This window comes from Drosophila arizonae, chromosome X (assembly GCF_054131065.1).
Source record: "Drosophila arizonae isolate 15081-1271.41 chromosome X, UAZ_ARI_1.0, whole genome shotgun sequence".
Lineage (NCBI taxonomy): Eukaryota > Metazoa > Arthropoda > Insecta > Diptera > Drosophilidae > Drosophila > Drosophila arizonae.
Window position 1 is genome coordinate 18,647,949 of NC_142927.1, and position 21,808 is coordinate 18,669,756.

General features: G+C 39.6%; 1 protein-coding gene across 4 annotated transcripts in view; it reads right to left on the reverse strand.

Moving 5' to 3' along the window:
- LOC108620087 (uncharacterized) overlaps positions 1 to 21,808 on the reverse strand; it is a 241,107-nt gene that overhangs the window by 205,679 nt on the left and 13,620 nt on the right. For 3 of the 4 annotated variants that reach the window (XM_089474705.1, XM_089474708.1, XM_089474700.1), the window contains exon 2: positions 1,373 to 1,417. The gene's annotated coding sequence lies outside the window, so the exon portion shown is untranslated. Of the gene's footprint in view, positions 1 to 1,303; positions 1,418 to 21,808 lie in introns of all 4 variants that reach the window. The other variant, XM_089474704.1, reaches the window with a different exon arrangement.

Genomic DNA, 21,808 nt, shown 5'->3' on the forward strand with positions numbered 1-21,808 from the left:
GTATTGGGAGTTATCGCAGCATTTCAAGCGTTCTCACTGAAGCCAACACAACACATATGCTGTGTATGTATACATGTGTGTGTGTGTGTGTGTGTGTGTGCCGTCTCTGTGCGTATTTCTTTTTAGCTCTCGAACTACTCATCTTAGCACTTCCTTTGCCACTCATTATTTTTGAAGCTAAGTCGAAGTTGGATTTTCTTTTCTTCCTTCTTTTGCCGCTGTTGCTGTTGTTGTTGTTTTTGTATGTCTTTTTTAGCCGCTCTTTCAAACGGCACACAAAAGCAAATATATATATATATATATATAATATGTACATATATATACGTATGTATAGAGTGTCCTAAGTTGAGGGCATGCCCTCGCTGCGTCCCGCCCCGCCCATATGGCCGCTGGCTTGCTTTTAGGGAGTTTCCTTTGCAATTTTCTTTAAATTGTCAGTTTTTGGTCGCCTTTGTGCAGTTGCTCCAACACTTTAACAGCATTCGCCGAGTGTCGGGTCGCCAATGTGGGCAGGGGGAGGAGGTGGCGGAGGAGGAGGGGCTGCTGCGTCGGCTGTGGCAGCATTGGCGGCGTCTTTTGTGCTCAAGTTTACACGCTGCTGTCAAATCACAATAGTTGCTAAGAATTTCCATTAACTCATTTTCCTTTACTCATTTTCACACAGCATACGCGCCTGTGTGTGTGTGCGTGTATGTGTGTGTGTGTGTGTGTGTGTGGGAGTGTGAATAAGTGTGTATTGATTGTGTTAAGTGTTTGCTGCAGTTATAGGGCGATGTTCGCTTAGGTGGAGCTGCCGGGCGGCTCTCCGCAGCTTTCGGCTTTTAGCTCTCAGCGCTCGCAGCTCGCAGCTCGCAGCTCGTAGGCAACTCTGCTCAAAAACTTTACCATTGTTATAACAAAATAATGGCGTTCATACACTCACTTAGTCGCATTCACTGCGCACTCACACTAATGGCGAGACGGACAGTCGGACAGACAGGCATGCAACAGCCCGCTTGCCACTCAAGCTGAAGCCACTCACCCACTCACCCGCTCAGCCACTCACCCGCTCACCCGCTCACCCACTGAAGCATAAACAGTTTAAAATGCCTCAAACTTGCTTGCACTTGTCGCGTAATTCAATATGCACGAGTCCTCTTCAGAGTTTTTGCCACATTTGCCTTTTGTTTCGCATTGTGTGCCGCTTTTTCAGCTTTATCTCTCTCTCTCTCGGTCTCTGTCTCTCTCTTATCCTCTCTGCCTCTCTTTGTGCTAGCTGATAGCTAGGCCCTTGGTCAACAAGCACAGCTTGAGCTTCGCTTACTCCGCCTCAACTGCAGTGGAGCCTCTTTTTCCTGGCACTCATCTGTGCAGCCAAACATGTATGAAATACCTCAAGTCCTTATTGTCCTCCACTTAGTCAATTACCTTAAACGGCCTGCAAGGAAAGCGGAAAGAGAAACAAATGAAAAACTTGTTACATCACAGAGGAGCTTGGCTAAGCCGAAGCTGAGACTTAAGCTAAGTTTTACCTATAAATAATTTAAAATCATTTTTGTAATTTTGGAAAAATTCGTTTTTAGGGAATAGATGTTCTTAAATGTAATGAAATATGAACAAAAATTTGACAAATGAAAGCGAACTGTACAACATGAAAATGTGATACGCCTGCTGAGCTCAAGACAAATCAAAGTTTGATTTACGGCTTCCTATAAATCCGGAATATACTTGGCCTCAATAAGCAGTTTTCCTACTATTTATAGTTAAGCCATATTATTAATTTTTATTATCAAAATTGAAAATAAAAGTTATAATTTGATTTTTATATAAAAATTTATCTTTAATCATTAATTTTTATTTTTATCATATAAATTATTTATAATAATTTAAAATATTTTTTCCAATTACTCAATAAATAATTCTTATTTTTTAATTTTTTGCTATAAAAGTTATAATTGTTATATAAAATATTAACGTTGTATATAAAATATTAACATATTAGCGTTCCGTTGCCTTAAAAATAATCTTTAATCTAAAGATCTTAGATCTAAAAATCTTAGGTTTATATTTATAGTATGGAGCTTTCAAGAGATCAATAGAAATAGTCATATTTAATTTGCCACGCCCCCAGTGAGCATACATATGTCCACTATATACATATTCGTATGTATTTTGTGCCTTGGGCCAACTTTAACTTTAAAGTATCTACATTTTTCAGTCGTAGAGTGTCTGCTGTATCAGTTATAATAAAGATTTTCCCGCAGTGCCACGCCCCATCAAAAGCTAAGAACGAGATACCAGCAAGCACATAATCGAAATTTAAAGTCTCTAGTTCAAATGGCAATAGCATAGAGCGAGACGGTGTCAAAGACAGACGCGGAGACGGAAGGAGAAACGTATAGCGGACCAACGGACGGACAGACGGACGGACGAACAGATTTCAGCCGCTCCTTTCTTAGGGCTCCTCCCCAAACTGAATGCCAGCCTCTGCCTCAGGCTCTTTCGTCTGCCTAACTCTTTAGTATTCATGTCCTTGCCTATCTAACACAATCTGTCCATGTTTCTATAATTATTTATTTATCTGTCTACCTTTTTCTATCAATCGTTGCCTTATCTAGCTCACCTTGGCTCCGCTGCTCTAAGGTTTGTTTTAAGAGCTTAAGACGGACGACTTTAATGTTGTTTTATTTTTATTTTATCTGATTTTCTTCATTTCTTCTTCCATTGCTGTTTGTTTTGTTTTTGTTATGAATAAAATCTACTTTTGTTGCTGTGCAATTTTCGGTTCTGTACACTCGCCTTTTGCAATTTGGCTAACGAAATTTTGGCCGTGTGGCCAAAGTGCTTAAAAATTCGAAATTCAATCAATCCGATGCTTTGTGTTTTTCAGTCTGCTTGCCTTCTATAGTGCAGCCGCCCCGCCCGCTTGCCACGCCCACTTTTTTCATTCCGTTGTTATTAATATTGTTGTGTTTTTTTTTCATTCTTTCTATTGCTGTTTTTGTTGTTGTTGTTGTTGTTGTGCTGCAATTGTATCAGCCACGTTCTTTGTTAAACAAAAACCAAGTCAAAAAACAAAGAGAGATGCAGAGCAGGAGGCTGGGGTGGGCCTGGCCACGGCGCAAAGGTAAATACATTGAGCCAAAAGCCAAGGGCCGCTTAACCTGTAGCAAGAAAATTAAAAAAAAAAGAAAGAAAAAAAAAACACGCAGTAGAAGAAACGAAAAAAAAAAGTGAAGAACACACACAAACACAGAGAGAAAGAGAATAGCGAGCGGAGCATGAAGGAGTGGCTGCTGCTGGCTGCGCTCGTCAGATCTAACGCCTTGCAGCCCTTAGCTGTTTGCGGTGTTCACTTTTCCATTTTCCATTTTCCAGTTTGCGCTGTGCGTTTTTCTGTGTTGCCGGGCTTTTTGGCGCTTTGTGTGTGCAACGCGGCGTATGAGCGACACGACCCAGCCAGCGGACCCTGAAAGAGGTATGAAGGTAGTGCGCTATACGGCTACGGCTACGGCAATACGGCAATACGGCAACATGGCAACACGGCTACACGGTTGTGGCAGAGCCTTATGCTACGCCAAACATGGCCACGAACAAGGCGTCGCGCGATTTGCATGCCATGAGACGCTACCCGCACCACCCACACCACCCACACCACCACCAGCACCACCCGTGCCGCGAAAAACTCAGAGCCGGCGGTTGGTCATGACAAGGGCAACGCGCAAATCTGCCAGCGGCGCTAAGCTAACGGCGGCCAGGATGGGAACCCTCCCGAAACTCGTACTGCTCCAAGGCGAAGCAAAATGTGGTAATAATTCTTGTTACGCATCTGACGTGCTACGCGCCCGAAACCTGAATCCTCGCCAGCTACTCCTACCTACTGCTAGAGCGACTTAGCCCGGCGATTGGCGACTGGCGACTGGCGCCTGGTAGCCAAAAGTGCTTAGCTAGGAGGTGAGCAAGCTCAAGTGGAAAGTGCACAGTCCCCAGAGACACTAAATGTGGAGATATGGATATGAATAGATATGGGCATGGACGTGGGCATTGGTATGGGTAGAGGTATAGTTATGGGTGTAGGGCTACGTATAGGTACAATGGGAATGAAGTTGGGTCTCACATTAGATATACGTAGAGGTATAGATATTGATGTACTTTGATATAGAATAGATATAAGTGTGCATTATATCAGGATCATCTCATGACCAAGATATGGGATAAGGATGAATGGGTATACGTAGAGGTATAAGTATAAGAAGAGGTATGGATATACATAGGTATAGGTATGGATATAGGTATGGATATAGGTATGGGTATAGGTATGGGTATAGGTATAGGTATAGGTATAGGTATAGGTATAGGTATAGGTATAGGTATAGGTATAGGTATAGGTATAGGTATAGGTATAGGTATAGGTATAGGTATATGTATAGGTATATGTATAGGTATAGGTATAGGTATAGGTATAGGTATAGGTATAGGTATAGGTATAGGTATAGGTATAGGTATAGGTATAGGTATAGTATAGGTATAGGTATAGGTATAGGTATAGGTATAGGTATAGGTATAGGTATAGGTATAGGTATAGGTATAGGTATAAGTATAGGTATAGATATGGATACAGGGATAGGTCGTCTATATATCTACATATTATGTATTTGAATATATGCATATTTATATGTATCGGATCTATGCAAACTATATATGTATGGATATACATATAACAAGTGCTACAGAAAACTCTAAACAAACGCTCTGGGCTCTGTATAAGGTATCCATACATATATCTAGAGTAAACCTAGCTGCCATCTATTTATCTTATTTATATCTAGCTAGCATACCCTTAACATGCAATGGGTACAGGGTATCACAAGTCAAATGCTACGTAAAACCGAGCAAAAATCAACAGCAACAGCAGAAACAACAACAACAACAACGATAACGGCTGCAGCACTAATAAAACAAGGAAGCACCAGCGCGTGTTAAGGATAACATGTTGTTAATCCCCGTGAGATAAAGAGCAGCAATATCCTTGACACAGAGCACCCAGCAACCAGACAAAAGAGCCAGGCGCCACAAAATGTGGCAAAGCTGCAGCTAAATATGTAAATGCAACTGAAACTGCGAGCAGAGCTGAGAGAGGAAAATTAAAAGAAAATATATATAAAATTGTTATACACGTATATAGTAATTCGATGTAAAAAATATTTATATTATATAATACCATCGATAGTCAACTGTAGTAAAATGATAAGTGTTAACAACACCTCCTCAAGAAAAAAGACACAATCATTATTTTTATTTTTTTTATTTTTTTTTATATATACATACATATATAGATTAATACATATATAACTATATAAAGAAAATTTAATCAATTTAAAACTAAGTCATGTTCACGTTTTCATCTCTCTATATATCAGTCTCTCTCTCTCTCTCTCACACACACACACTTTCCCTCACAATCTGTTGGCCAAACTTATCTCTTTAGCTCTTGCTTATTTCAATTGCTGCCAGCATATCTTTGACATTTTCTTTAATGGTATATCTTACGCTCTCTCTCCCTCTCTCTCTGTCTCTCTCTTTGTCGTGTTTTGGCGTGGCATATTGGCCCAGTTCTTGGTTGAGTTGTAAGCCTTGGCTGAGCGCCTTGCCGGCAGTTCGACAAGCAGCTCACGAGTCGCGATGAAGCCAAATGCAATTGCCACATGCGCACGGCTTGTGGATCGCTAGTGTTTCACTTTGGAAAAAAAAGGAAAACAACACACACACACACACACGCACACACATAAACAAGAAAAATGTGTAACAACAACAATGACAGCAACGGCAGCCGGAGGAACATTAAACCGAGATTATGCAAATCAAAAGCTGCTTCGTGGGGGCTGCACCGCTTGTTTGCAGGCGACAAATGCAATTGCAAAAGCCCAACCGCAAAGCCAGCCCGACCGCACCACCTGCACCAGCCGCGCACCAGCCGCGCACCACCCGCAGCAACGCACTTCACTTCACTTTCACTCACATATAACATCAACATTGACTTGCATGTGTGCTCATGCATATGCATGCCAGTGTGTGTGTGTCGCTGTGTGTGTGTGGGTGGGTGGATGGGTGTATTTGTTTATGCACCCGCCATCTTGTTTGATCAAACTCGAACACAAACGCGCACAGTGCAATGTGGCGGTGTCGCTGTATATTTATGAGCTGCATGCAACCGCTGAAAGTCCTTGCCCCCAACTCGCTCCCCCCTCTCTCTCTCTCTCACTCACTCTCTCTCTGTCTTTCTTTTGCCCAGTCTCTCTCTCTCTCTCCTTCTCGCTCACTCGCAATCTCTAGCTCTCTCTAAAGCTCGAATTAACCGCGTCTACCAATGTTACGCCACTTCAAGCATGTGTGCATGTGTGTGTGTGTGTGTGTGTGTGCTTGTGGGTTGGGTTTAACGGTATAGAAACTCATATGCTGCATTGCATATGCATGAATTTGTTAGTTTGTCCATGTATTTATGCAGGACCTTCAATGCATCCATCCATTTCGATTTCCATTCCCACTCAAATTTATGCGCAATTGTAATGCATCTTTATTGAATTTGATTAGAAATGGATCAAAGTTGCAGGTGGGCATGCGGCATGCGGCATGCGGCATGTGGCATGTGGCATGTGGCATGCGGTGCGTGTCAAGGCCATTTCGTAATGAAAGTGACGAGTGCCCCGCCCAGCGGAGCCCACTTGCTGCTGCAAGGCAATCGAAGCCACTTCAATGGGCCAAACAAAAACAATTCAAGTCTAGAAATCAAGATGAATCAAACTGCAGCAGACAAACAACTGCTAATTGGCAACGGCTGTTGCTGGCACGGGGTGAGGGTGGATGGGGGGAGGGCGAATGCAGCTCTCTGGCCACATTAATTAATGCAATGCATCGGCATGCCTGGCTGGCTGCCCTGGCGGCCCTCGAGCTCAAAGCGAGCTCACATTAATTACTTTAATTGTACCAGCAGAAATACAGAGAATTTACATTCAATTCTTGTGCGAGGTTATTTAGCAAATCGAAATACGAAATTCCATTATTATTTTTGCAATAATTCAATTAAATTTATAATTGAAAATATATCCATATGCAGTGAAGCTGAAGCTGAGGCAGCGCCTTAGGCTCGCTCTGCTCCCTAATTAATCAGAGAAATCAGTCAGAAAGTGTATTTAAATGTAACTGATTATAATTACAGACAATTGCATCTCGGGCAAGCAGAATGCTTTTCGGCGTGCACAGTGGGCGGCAAATGTATACACATAATTAACTGCAAATATGTGCGAAGGCATTTATAATTCATTCCGACGGAGCAGAGACAACACGAAACTGCTTCAAGAATGCGCACATAATATTTACTGATAACTGTACCAAGCACACGAACGAGAATGTGTGAGAGAGAGAGTGTGTGTATGTGTGTGTGTGTGTGCTCAGCAATGGCTGTCAAAATATTCAACATTAGCATGCATGAAAAATGAAGAAATTCGCAATGTTGCCAAATTAGGTAGGAAACAGGCAGTCGCTTTTTATGCATACATGCGAGGGCGTTGATGCTCAGTGTCATACAATAAGTTTTGTCAAACACTGACACACACACACACACATGTACAGTTGCTTACACATGTTTATGCCTGCGTGTTTTTTGTTGTTGCTGCTGTTGTTGCTGTGTGTGCGCCATATAATAAAGCACATAAAGCATATAATGGGGCGCGTGTGCCACAGACACGCATACACACTTCAACTACACACACTCACACACACACCAGGGCGTTGCTGGTGCTGGGAGGACTTCACAAGCACTCAGCGTCACTTGCAACTACTTGAGCAAACACTGTGTTTATTTGGCTGCCTCTGCTGCTCTACTCTGAGTTAACTTTACGCGCTAAAAATGAACTTGCCAAACACGTAACGAAGGTCACACACAACAACGAAGCAACACACACACACACACACACACACACACACAGCTGCACACTTGAGCACAATATAGGGGCAGACGAGAAAGAAAGCAGAAAAAGAAAACGACAAAAAACGACAACAACAAAATTCCTTTTTTTTTTTTTCGCAGATGTGAAAACTTAAATACTCTAACAAACTAAACGCACGAATTGCCAAATTTATTGTAGCTAATCTGCTCAAGCGCATGATCATCGTTCTTCGTTTTATCATTCGCATTATTGTCATCATTATTATTATGACATTCAATCTATGAGCTTGTCTAGTCTGTCAACTGCGTCAACTGTGACTGATGTTAACTGGGCTTGCAGTGCGTGGCTCATTGCTCCAATTACCTTCTGAGTTGGGCTACGACAAGCTGATTTTCCAGCTCAATGAACTCGGATTTAAATTGTATTTAATAGAAGTAGAGCTATCTACAGTGGCTCCATTCAGTGCTGCCAACGATCGACTTAACAGCTAATGCCTAGGGAAAATCGGAGTAAGCTTTAAGCATTTTTAAATTATTGTTAAAAAAACTCAAAAAAAAAAAAACATGAAAATAATAAATATTTAAAAGTATTTAATAAATATTTAAAAACATATTTAAATCCTTAAAAAAATATATATATATATTATAAAAGTATATTTTGAAAAAGATTAAACAACTACTTTCAAACATTTTTAAATTTTAAGAAAATATATATAATTATATATTTCATAAGACTAAGAAAATATATATATAAATATGTATATAAAGCGATTTATATATATAAAACGATTTAATAAATATTTAAAAACATTTTTTTTTCATATTTAAAGCATTCGAAAATATTTAAAAATTGTTAAAAAATATTTAAGCTTAATGAAAAACTATTTAACATTTAAATTATATTACATTTTTTATTACATTTATTTTGTATTATGTTTATATTTAATTTATTTAAATTTAATTAAGTATATAATTTTTTATTTATTTATTTTTTTTTTTAATATTCATAAGATATTCGAAATTGTTCAAGATATATTTATAAGTACCTAAAAATATTCAAAATATTTTAAAAAATATTAATTACTTTATTTTTATTTTTTTTTATAAATAATTTAATTTTTTTTTTTTTTTTTAATTTATTAAGCATAAAAAAAATTCCTTAGCATCTAGTAAGACTATATATGAACATCGTACAAAATCTTACAGACTATCGCACACAAAGATGTCATTTGATGCTATCGATAGTGCCAAAGGTGGTTTGAACAGGGCTTATCCACAGATAATAGTATGACAAATTATGAGTTGATTGGTCTTCAGCAGAAATTGCAAAGGCGACTTTCAAGTTTCGTTCTATTTGCCATCAAACAGCATTGACAGCAACAACAACAACAAAACGAACAACATCTAGAGAATTTTCAAGCCCAACAGCAAACAGAGAGGGAGAAGGAGAGAGAAAGACTCTGACTAGCTCTTCGGCCAGACTTGTCATAGTATTAGTGTCATTTATGAGTTGTCTCTTCAAACTGAAGAAGTTTCAGCGATATGCAAAGACACACAGCAGCAGGAGCATGGGCAACATGGGCAGCAGGAGCAGAATAACATGTGCCAAGTCAAATACACAGGAAACAAGAGTGAAAAACTATAAAGGCATTGCAAACAGTCCTGGCAAATAGTCCTGGCAGACGACGTCAGGACCAGCCAGTGCAGAGCAATATAAACATAGCAATAACAGGAATATAAAAAACAAAGAATAAAAATGATGAAAAACAAAAGTGTGAGACGGCTATGAAAACTGCTTTTTACCCATGCAAATTGATGATTTGACACGGTTGGAGGGTGGGCACAGTGGCTCGCATAAGTCTATGCACAAGCAGATGAGAAGCACGTTTCACACATTTAAAAATGCAAATAAAAAGATTTATGTGAGCCATTAGAATATATGTTTTTTACTCGGCTTAACCAGCGACAGCTTTGCCACAGTGCGCGACAAAAGTATGCGCTTGAATATACATAATTTATTTACATGTGTTCATTTATTTGCTAATATATGTATGGGTATACTGCCTGCTAATTATGGTCTATTAAATTGAGAATTCTTTCGGCTGGCCGTTAACTTTTCGTATGCACTGTGCTGGCTGTCATATGCGCATCTTCCACATGCATCGAAATCTTTGTCTGACAACTGGCGTGGCGTCTTGCTGTCTTTGTCTGTCCATTGGTTTCTTTTTATTGAACTTCAAATATGCCAGAGCTCTGAGATGGACTGCTTGCGTGTGTGTGTGTGACTGTGTGTGTGTGTGTGTCTGTCTGTGTGTGTGTGTGAATACGAATATGACTCTTGCTGCTGACTATGCCAAAGGAAAGTCAGTGTTCGATGGCCTGTTCGTCCGTCCGTCCGTCTGTCCGTCCGTCTGCCCTCTCAGCTCCTCCGTCCGGTCATCCGTCCGTCTTTCCGTTCGGCTGTCCATCCATTTAACTGTCTGCGCCTTTGCATTTCTGTTTATCAAGCCTTGCTGCCCATATCGTTTCGCTTCCACTCAGAATTCCAGCTCCATTTTGATGCGTGAATCCTTGTGCCTCGGCAGCGGACTGTGTGTCCTTGTGGCCCCTGCTCATGTATCGATGCCTTAGTTAGGCATTTGCTGCACGTCTTTGGCCTCGAATTTCAAAAGGCTCTAAAACTTGAGCAACAGCAACAACAACAACAACAACAACAACAACAACAACAACAAAATGAAATGAAAATCTATTTGTGCCAATGAGCCAACAATCTGCCCCCAATCTGCCCAGCTGCCTAGCTACCTCCCTTTCCCCTCTCCAACCCCCCTCTCTCGCCCCATCCCCTTCACACTGACTGGCAATCACGCACATTGCGGCACGTTTCAGCTCCAGCTGCCGTTGGCATTGCCACAGCCACTGGCCATGCCACTGCCAACGTCAGCGCCTCGCTCGTGGTTGCCACTGTCGATTGTCACCTGTGCGTGTGCGTGTGTGTGTGCGTGCGTACCTATGCCATGCACAGCAACGCTACCAATTGCCATCTTAGCTAACCGCACCCACAGGCATGCCCCCTGTTGTTGTTGGGTGGCATAGAGTCGCTAAACTGTTGCTTCCACAAATAGTTTGCATAGCGGCGCGTTCGTGTCAACCTTGCAGCCTGGTCAGGTGCAAATGAATGCCTAGATTTATGCGTAATAAATTTCAATCTGTTGCCAACAAGACGCAGATTAGAAGCCAACAGCACTGGCACGCCATTGGCAAACCCGGGCCCGGGCACGCCGGCTGCTGCTTGGCATGCGGTCGACTTGGGGTTTTGGGTTCGCTCCATAGACCCTTGCCTGATAAATTGCTAGACAGCTGCTCCACTGACCAGCACGATGAAGTGGCAAAACAGATGAGCCGGGGCAGACAGTCGAGAGAAAAGGAAAAAAAAAAACAACAACAACAACAACATGGCGAGAGCGAAAGCGTTTTCTGAAACGCGCTCATTTAATGAAGTCGAATATTCAAATTGCTTCGCTCGCTGCGGGTGTGTGTGTGTGTGTGTGTGTGTGTGAATGACTGTGTCTGGCTTTGGGTGCTGCCACAAGCTGCTGCCAGCGCTTGGCTCATTGTCGTCATCATCGTTGGGGCTTGCGGTTAATGTGCTTTTCTTTTGCTCATTTTTTTTTCATTCTTTCTTCCTCTTCTTCTTTCGTTTTGCTTTGCTTTCGGCAATGCCTTGTTAAATGAGTTGTAAAAATGCCTGTTGGCTGACTCGAGTGGCGTTAGTTAGCGCCACCCATACCCAGCGTGCCTGAGCACGCTTCATTCTCGTTTCTCATTAAGCAACAATCATCCTGTTCACTTTCACCTGTGCCGATCATTCGACTCGAATTCGATTTCGATTTCGATATCGATTCAGGACTCTCCCGCTGCCCGTTGCCCGTTGCCCGTTGCCCGTTGCCAAGTCGTCTTCTGGGGTAGCGCAAACAGTTGCAGCTGTCGCAACTTTTCGTCGCATTTCACTTTGAAAATTGCCATTTCCGTTCAATTTCGCTTGCAAATTAGAATTCCAGTGATATGCTCTCTGCACTCGCCATGCATATGGTATGAATATTCCACACATACGCATGTGATGCACAGATGCATACGCATGCACACACACATACGCACACACAGAAACGTTCTGTAGCCGCTGTTTTGACATTTGTGCACATTTCGTGTTCTTTTTGTGTTTTTTTTTTTTTACTTTTTTAAACTGTTGCATTTTCCACACTGCCTGTAAAAGAGCACGTATACCCTGTACAGTAGGTGGGTACGGCATATACAGTTGTGGGCGTGCTTAACCTGAATGAGTAAGCTGTACAACTAATGCATTTTATATAGTTAGTTATGCAAAAATTAAAGTTTATTTTAAAATTCTATATAAGGCAAATATATAAATAAATAAATGATTTATTTATTAAATTAAAAATTTCTTTTAAAAAGAATTTTGTTGATTGTCAATTATAATCAAGAATAGCTACAATTTTTTTAATTTAAATGTATGAAATTTATTTAATTATGTATACGTATATGTATATCAGCTTAATTTATACCAAATATGCTGATGTATTTGATTTTTAATTTAAATTTATTTTTAATAAACAACATTTATTTAATGAAATGTATTGGCGAATTTTTATTATTTTTTTTTTTATTTTTTTATTTATTATTATTTATTTTTTTTTTAATAAACAAAATTCATTTAATAAGAAATGTTTGCGAATTTAGTTTTAATTTTTATTTATTTTTAATACACTAAATATTCGTGACTCAAAAAAATTTTAAGGTATCTTTATTAAAACTGATATATTTTTTTTTAATATGTAAACAAAATTTAAAAAGTATATAAAATTTTATTATTTTTTTTTTTTTAATAAAAAATTTAATGTAAATAATAAATGCATGCAAAATAATGCATTATTCAAGTTGATATATTTTAAATATTTAAATATATAAGAATTCAGAATTATTTTAAATTTATATACTTAAATTAATTTATTGTTAAACTACAAAATTTGACCTTATTTTTATTTATTTAAAATTATATTTGAAATTGAAAAATCCATATCAAATCTAATGCCATATTGCTGCACCGCTTTCAACTATCGCACAGGGTATTTGAAAGTCCAGCTGCTCATGCCCGTCAGCTAGTTTTGTACTCTCATTTTTTTTTTTTTTTTTTTTTTTTTTTTTTTTTTTGCACATTTTTTCTTTTCTATAAAACTTTGCGAGTTTTGCCAGTTTTGGCTCCCCAGGCTAAAATTACATTCCAAAACGTCAACGATGTCGTCGGCCTGGCAAGAGATCTGGCTTCTGGTTTTGGTTTTGGTTTTGGTTTAGCTGCCTGCTATCGGGATGTCTTTGTGTTCTCTGGGCTCTGCTCTCTCGGCTTATGGGCCGAAATAAATACACATGTAATTTGAAGATTTGCATTTAGTGCCCTGGCCATCGGCAAACGGGGCAGAGGGCATTGGGAGCAAAAATGAATTATTAAGTGTGCGGCATATTCTAGCACAATTACGCAAAGATGTTGTCATATCGCAGCCGAGAGCCCAAAGCTGAAAAGTAGTAAGTAGTGTAGCAAATCACTGATGCGCCTCAAAAGGCAAACACTGTTGAATTGTCTTCACTATGGCGAAAGTTTGGCTTTCACGAAATACTTAGTATGCAGCTTCAATTATTCAATATGTTTGATTCAATATGTTCGGTTTCGGGTTCGGGTTCGGGTTCGGCTCGGTCGCAATCTTAACGTCTTCATTCATGTTCTGGCCCGAAGAAACTTTGTAATAGAAATTCACATGGTTCGTTTACAATTCAAATGGCTGTAAACAATGCCAGCGGGCAATAAGCCCACAGATGCGAATTCGATTATCTCAAGCGAATGAATTGTCTTATTCGATTTGGCAGCCGAGCAAAGTTTTGACTCAATATGTAAATATGTTTATGCACATGCATACGCAGACATACATATGTACGAATATGTATTCATCTATCTATATCGCTATATTTGTATGTATGTATGTATGTGCATAGACAGATTGTATTTTGCCTGGGCGATTCGCTGACATCGATAGCTATTTTGCATGAGTTGATTGCAAAACCTTGAAACTTGCCAAGACTTCATATGTGTGTGTGTTGTGTGCGTGTGTGTGCGTGTGTGTGTGCGTGTTTCACTAACGAACTTAACCTGATGGAATTTAAGCATCAACACTCTATCAGAGTCACAGGAGCTGTTGAACACATCAAGGACGCCTTAGTAACAATGAAGATTAATGTTTTCCGATATGTGTTTGATATGTATATATCGTCTCATTTAGCCGATAGTTGATTAGATAAGTTACTCCATTTCGCATTAGCAAAGTCATAAATAAATAAATTATAAATAATAAATTTTAGTTTTGCGGAAATGCCAAATAGATCAATGAAAGCATAAATACTATCGACAGGTAAAACTATCGATTGTTTAACATCAGTAATTTAATCGAATGCAGCATTTTTTATACCCTGAACCCATTTTCAATGGGAAATCAGGGTATAATGGTTTTGTTGAAATGTATGTAACAGGGAGAAGGAGGCGTGGTAGACCCCACAAAGTATATCTATTTTTGATCAGGGCGACGAGCGGAGTTGATTTGGCCCTGTCCGTCTGTCTGTCTGTCCATCTGTCCGTATTTTTGAACGCGTCGATTTCCGAAGATATAAGAGCTAGAGACTTCAAATTTTTTGGTAAAATGTTCGTAATTACAGCGCGGATATCGAGTTTATCATTAAAAATCGATAGCTCATCCCGATCTTTTTTATCGATAAAAAAAACCTTATCGAAAACCAATTATAAAATGATATCTTCTACACCTTTATTTTTACAGTCTCCAAATTTTGTGCGTGTTTCTTGTGTAAGCTGAAAGACGCGAAAAATTATTGAAATAGCTACTACTCCAAGGGTTCAGGGGATCTCGTAGTCGAGCAGTCTCGACTAGAGCTTTCTTACTTGTTTTATTTATTTTTTATTCTTTACCTGAACAGTAAGTAAATTGACCCACATTAACTACAATATATATGTATAGCTGCTTGGCTCAGTGCATTTCATATATTTACAGTCTCTACCAGCAATCATCAATTGGGCAATTCGTAGAATATTTCTGAACGCCTTCAATTGTTTTCGCACACATAGGTGTAGCTGGTGTCATTGGCAGATGTGCGTCGCCTCAATCGAGACTGCAGACAGTGCATCGTTCGACACCGTCCCAGCACCATCCCGGCACCGTCCCGCCAGCACCTCTGCATCGACTCCTGCTGCTCAGCTCCCTTTGCAGCCAGCGTGACACCCACGCGCCATTTGCTGTTTGCTAAAAATGGCAAATTGAAATGGTAGCTGCTCGCTGTTAGCTGGTTGCTGTTAGCTGGTTGCTAGCTAGATGCTAAATGGCAAATGTGTACACATCTAATGACGCTGACTCCAACTGGGTGGCAGCTTTGCGTGTCTGGAGCAGCCTATTTATGCCGGCGAATCATCGACTGGGCTATTTTTGGGCACCACAGCCAGACGAAACATTTGTGAAAGCGTGTCTGCCCCGTCGCCCCGCCGCCCCGCTGTCCCGCCCATCCAGGGAGAGAGCGAGCAGCAGCAGCCAAGTGCGGGCCAAATGGAAGCGAAAATAATGGGCAGACGTAGAGCCAGAGCAGGGCAACGAACAGCTTGCAACGTGCATCGTGCAACGTGCAACGTGCAGCAAAATGGAACTGATTAAATTTGTTGCACAAATATAAGGCAAGCGCTTTCTGTGGCCAACTCCAGTGGCAAGGCAGCTGGCCAGAGCAAGACGACAGAGCGAGGCCATGAACTCATTGATTCAAGCCATTAAACTGATAGCCGATCATAAACATGGCCAGTCACGTGACCAGGCACGTCCTGCCACCCAGCCAACCACACAGAACCACCCAACCCACCCAGCCAGCCGCCTGCATCTTTGCCAGCAATCAGTGATAATTTGATTTTTCATAATAATGCCCATTAACGTGGGTGTGCAGCCGTCGAGTGGGTGCCTTGGGTGTGTAGGTGTCTGAGTTTGAGTGTGCGTGTGTGTGTGTGTATGTGTGTGTGTGTGTGTGTGTGTGTGCTGAGCCATAAATCACAACGCTGTGACATAATGTCGATATTAGGCGGCACATCTGGCAATGATTCAAAACGAACAGCAATGAGTGCTAAAAGAATCAACTTTAAATGGAATTGCGAATCGGCTGGCTAAGCGTTTCAAGTTGACTTTTAATGAATAAATAAGTGGCCAGGTGAATGTAAATGCCTGCCACTTAAAATCACATCAAATTATAATTTAATCATTTCAATTGGGGCGCAATTCAGGTACAGACTGGACGTATGAGCGGCGTTGAAACGATGAGTTGTATAAATTATGAATGACAGATAACTGTGAAAGATATACTAGTTAGTATATAATAATATGTGAATAGTAGTATAAAAATGTAAAAAATCTATATTAGTTTAATATTCGATATATATTATATATGGATTACTGTACTATATTACTTTAGCATGAATCTATCAAGTGGATATTATATTGTGTAAAATGTGATTACTCAATGAAGAGTCGATTACATCCACAGTCTTTAGTATATGTCGCATCTAGTTTATTATTCATATGTTAGTATCGTATAAATTATATTTTGAATAGTAGTGGAAGAACATTTCAAGTTCATTTTAGTATAACACCTAGCTTAAATGACTAGACTTTAGAGAGCCTCTTACATCTATGTTAGTAGACGTATGTCATATAAAGTACATTATGAATAGTAGCAGAAGAGTCTTTCATGTATATGTTAGCATAGTATATACAATATATAATATATATATTCTGAATAATAGCAGAAGAATTTATCACGTCTATTTTAGTACAATATCTAGTTTAAAGTGGCTAGATCTTAAAGAATCTATTATCAACTATCTATGTTAGCCTATGTCGTATTTTGTATATTTTGAATGGTAGCAGTACTTATATAGTACTTATATAATACATTCTAAATAGTAGTAGATGAAGCTATACATACGTATAGCATCGACTGAAAGAATGAAAACATATGTAGTGTCTAATCTATTATAAATAGTAGCATTTATATATATTATCATGTCTAGTATTTAGTATATATTGTATATCTATATTAGTATAGCTCTAGTATATTACGACTAGCATATAAAAAGCCTTTGACTTCCATAAGAATGCAGTAAACAATGTAGTGCGTAAGGAGGAAAATCTACCAGGCTAAAAAACACTATAGCTAACTATCGATATCCAACTACAAGGCTATCGATAACTATCGATACTCAGCTACACTCTGATTAGAAAATAAAGAGTATTCAATTCAATGCGAAAAGCAAAGCGAAGAGTTTAGCATCAGAGTAGTGCAACTAATGAAGATAAAAATGTAATAAAGCATTTCACAATATTAGTATAGCATCTACATAGTATATCTATCACCCATCATGGCAAGCTTGAATTGAGTTAAGAATTGCCAGACATATGAATTATTTGACATATACTAGCTGACATATATACAATATATATGCTAGTAATCCAATAGTTATCTAAGCATCTCTCTCTCTCTCTCTCTCTCTCTCTCTCTCTCTCTCTCTCTCTCTCTCTCTCTCTCTCTCTCTCTCTCTCTCTCTGGGGCATCTCCTGCAACATCAGCCTTATTTGATGGCAATTCCATCAAGTTGGCCAATTGAGTTATCCTATGCAATGTTTTTGTTTTCCGTTGCCTTTTTTTCCCATCATCTTCCATCCTCCATTCCCGCACTCTTCCATTCGCTCTCTTGCCTTGCCATACATACACTTTACACATAATTTCAATGTCAAATTAGTTTGCGCAAGTGGGTGGAGAGGCGGGAAGGTTAGTTTGAAAAATAACACAAGCTGCTTGTGCAAATAATTTTTTCTTTGTATTCTGCGCTCGCGGCTTGCAAACTTCAATTTGCATAATAAATGAAAATGCATTGAAAAGTGGCAGCGACAGCTGCAACAGCAGCGCCAGCGACAACAGCGGCAGCAATAAGTGCAAAAGCAGCGGCGCAAACAAATAAAACAATGAAGCGGGAATGGACAAAAAAAAAAAAACACACACACACACACAGAGAAAAAGAGAGTAAGAGAGTGGGAGAGTGAGAGAGAGAGGTGGGGTGGGGATTGGGCTAGAAAGTTGCTAGAAAATGGCCACAAAGCCGAGAACACGCTGAGAACGTGCAGAGCTTCAAAAATCGCTTCCGCATTGCTATCGACATGCGGAATGTGGGCAAGGGGCGGGGCTGGGGACGGGGCGTGCTGTGGTGTGGCTGGGCAGGGCAATGGGGCTAATAGTCGACACATTTGAGCCACTTAGATTTACACTCTGTCATTTGGCAAGGCGCCGACGTGGCGCAAAAAACTTAGCATACTTACGCGGGCCTACAGGCTGATCAGCCACAGCGTAAAAACACTCAAAGAAAGAGCGAGAGAGAGTGTATGTGTGTGTGTGTGTGTGTGTGTGGAGACGGTATGGCACAGTTAGGCGACAAACTTATTGGAAAATGGCTGTGGAAAAGCACTTGATGTTCCACATACTTGAAGCTCTTTTACTACCATTGAAGGAAGACTGCCTGAATGGCTGACTGACTGACTGGCTGGCCAGACAGTCTCTGCTTAAGTGTTGTAGTTGATTTTCATTTAAAAATTATGCAAGGAATTTTATCGGAAGAGGTTTAAAAGCCACAACTCACACTTGGCAGCTGCAACTGCCAGCTGCAATTGCAGCTGCATTGCTGCCGCGTGAATGGCATCAACTGCCAGTTGACACACATATTTGCCAGGCTCCGAGCCTAGGGCAACGACACGACATGTTAGACAGCAGCAACAGCAGCAGCAGAGGCAGCAGCAGCAGAGGCAGCAGCAATAGCAATAGCAACCCTCAATTTCTTCTGATTGACAGGCATCAGAAGTTGGGCTTCATCAACAGCAACATTACAGCATCGACGTGACATTTTAGCGTTTTGAGCCGGAAATGTTTGCATCGATACACACACACACACACACACACACTCACATATATAGGCACACGATGAGCCAGCGTGTTGTGTTTGTGTTTGGGGCGTGGCATTTGGGCATAGACATTTCAATAATTTAATCTCTCTGATGCACAGCCTTTGTATCAGCTGCAACTTGTGCTCAATTGCGAGCGCAACTGCATCTAGTTAATTTCTACAGAAAATTGAGTTGGACTCTAAAAAAAAAAAAGTATCAAGAAGAAGAAAAAACGAAGACAAATAACAAAAAAAAAAAAGTGAACTAAAAAGCAAAAAGAAATAATCTATGAAAGTGCTTTCAGCTGCAGCTGAATAAAGCTTTCTCTAACCAAATCCAAATGCGTTTCCTTTTATGCCTGCTCAAGCATTCAGTGTATTGGTTCAGTGCACTTCTCAACCGATGCAAACTATTCTAAATTTGAAGCTTACAAAACTCACCTGGCCGCCAGCACAGGAGGCACTTTAATTGTGCATAAATTTCAACTTCGACCTCTTTCAATTTATTCGCTCAGCTTCGAATGTGGCACTTGAGTATATTTGATTTACTTAACTCGGCTCAGCTGATTTGTATTAGTTCTTAATCTACCAGCACCCAAAAAAAAAAAAAAAAAGAAGCACATTTATTTGCCCATCTATAGGATTGAAACTTAAAGAGAAATGCAAATTCAATTGCATGTCTGGTTTAATTTATTAAGTAATATGAATGCATATATGTTGATATATTAGAGCTGAGTAATCCTTATATAACTTTACCGTTAGTTGCAATAGCTATCGAAAGTTGAATTCTTCGAGTGCCGCCACTAGCGATAACTTTGTAGCTCTAAAATATTTATATTAAATAGATTTGCTGAATTCTATGGATACTACCTATCGATGACTTTGTAGCTCTTATATAGGCATTTACATAAGCTTGAAATTATCGAAAGTGGAAAACATCGTGTAGAGCTACCATAGATTATCTTACAGCTCTAGTGTATGTATTTTACAATATTTGCTATCGATAGCCACTATCGTAGCTCTAATATACATATACAATAAAATATATGTACAGTCAAGTTTCGATAATTCGTACCCTGCTAAATCTATAATCGCGGTAAATTCAACAAAAATGCTATCCCTTTGAAAGAAATTCGATCTCGATAATTATCGATAATCTGAATTTCTGTGTAAAACGAAAAGAAAATGATCCCCTTGCCATTGTGAATTATCGGGATTCTACTGTGTATGCTTGAATCTATCATTAGTTGAATTCATGGAGTATAGGCACTATCGATAGTTGTGTGCCTCTAATATATGTATTTAAATCGTCATCATCATCATCAACTGGAGACATTATCGATAACTTTGCCGCTTTAATATATGTATTAAAATATATTTATGGCAAACTGTCGAAAATTGAAACCATCAAGTGCCAAGTGTCTATCGATAGTTTTGAAGCAATTATTAATATGGCTCCCCCTTAATTTTCACGCCATTTCTATATATTTATATCTTTTTTTGAAGGCGACAAATACAGCACTGCCCATTGTCATCGATATCTTTGTGGCTTCATTTCTGGAGTCGCCCATACACTGCCACAACTTAAGCTCAGATCCCTCTATTATCTGCCATCAAAACTTTCAACGCAACTCAACTTTCAATGTTTGCCGGCCACACATGAGAAGATTCGCAGACTTTGTGAAATTCCTTAATTATTAATAACACTTAGCCGACCATGAGGAGATAAACAATCCATATGCATTTGTAGCCGGCCAATCATATTGTTATTAAGCTCAAAGGCAACATTTTCACCTTACAATTTGTGCTAGCCGAAATTGCGCAAATCCCAGGCATTTGCATTAGGCATCTTCACTTTGATAATGCGAATCACTTCATATTAAGCCAGAGATTTGCTTTGATGCGAGCCGAGGCAGTGGCAAATGCCAAAATGAATAATTGAGAGCCCAAAATGCTGGCCAGCAAATGCGATTGAACAAATGGCCAATGAATTCATGTTGTTTGTTGTTGCTCTTGCTATAAACTTGGCATAAATCGCCTGTCAATTATGTGGCATTATCGTCTGTTTCATTTATTTGTTGCACATGTAATGCATATTTTATTTATTTACATAAAACTATATATATAGTTGGCATACATATATTGTATATATATTGATGTGTGCATGTGTGTGTGTGTGTGTGTGTGCTTATGACAACTGGTTTGGGCCTCTCTATTGCCTTTCAGTTAAACAATTTGCTTGTCGCATTTGCGCATTTAATAATTACAATGTTCTAAACATAATTTGACCGCAAATCGTTGCAGCAAATACACACACACACACACACACACATACACTTTTATATACATGGATATGCTCACAAACATATTGCGTAGTTTTTCCAGCTTATATTATATTTAAGCTGCTTACTCTGCGCTGATTAGCAATAGTGGCCAAATAGTCGCATGCACTAAGCCCCCAGACCCCAGCTTTAATGCTCAATCCCCACCCTCGCCGCCTCTCTCACTCTCACTGTCTCTCTCTCTCTCTCTCTCTTCCGCATTCATCGCCATGTAACCGCAATGAAACCGCCCACATCTAATTGTTTTAGGCATTGGCTGCAGTTTGATAGCACATAATAGACATGTTATTTATTTATTTATTTTAATACCCCAAATGAATTGATAGTGCGCCCTAAATGGGCTATATTAGTTATATGCCTGTAGCTGGCTCATATACATATATGTATCAAATATAAATTGATTAGCGCTAGGATTTAAAGTTAAGGAATACCAAGAGCTCCAATTTTAGT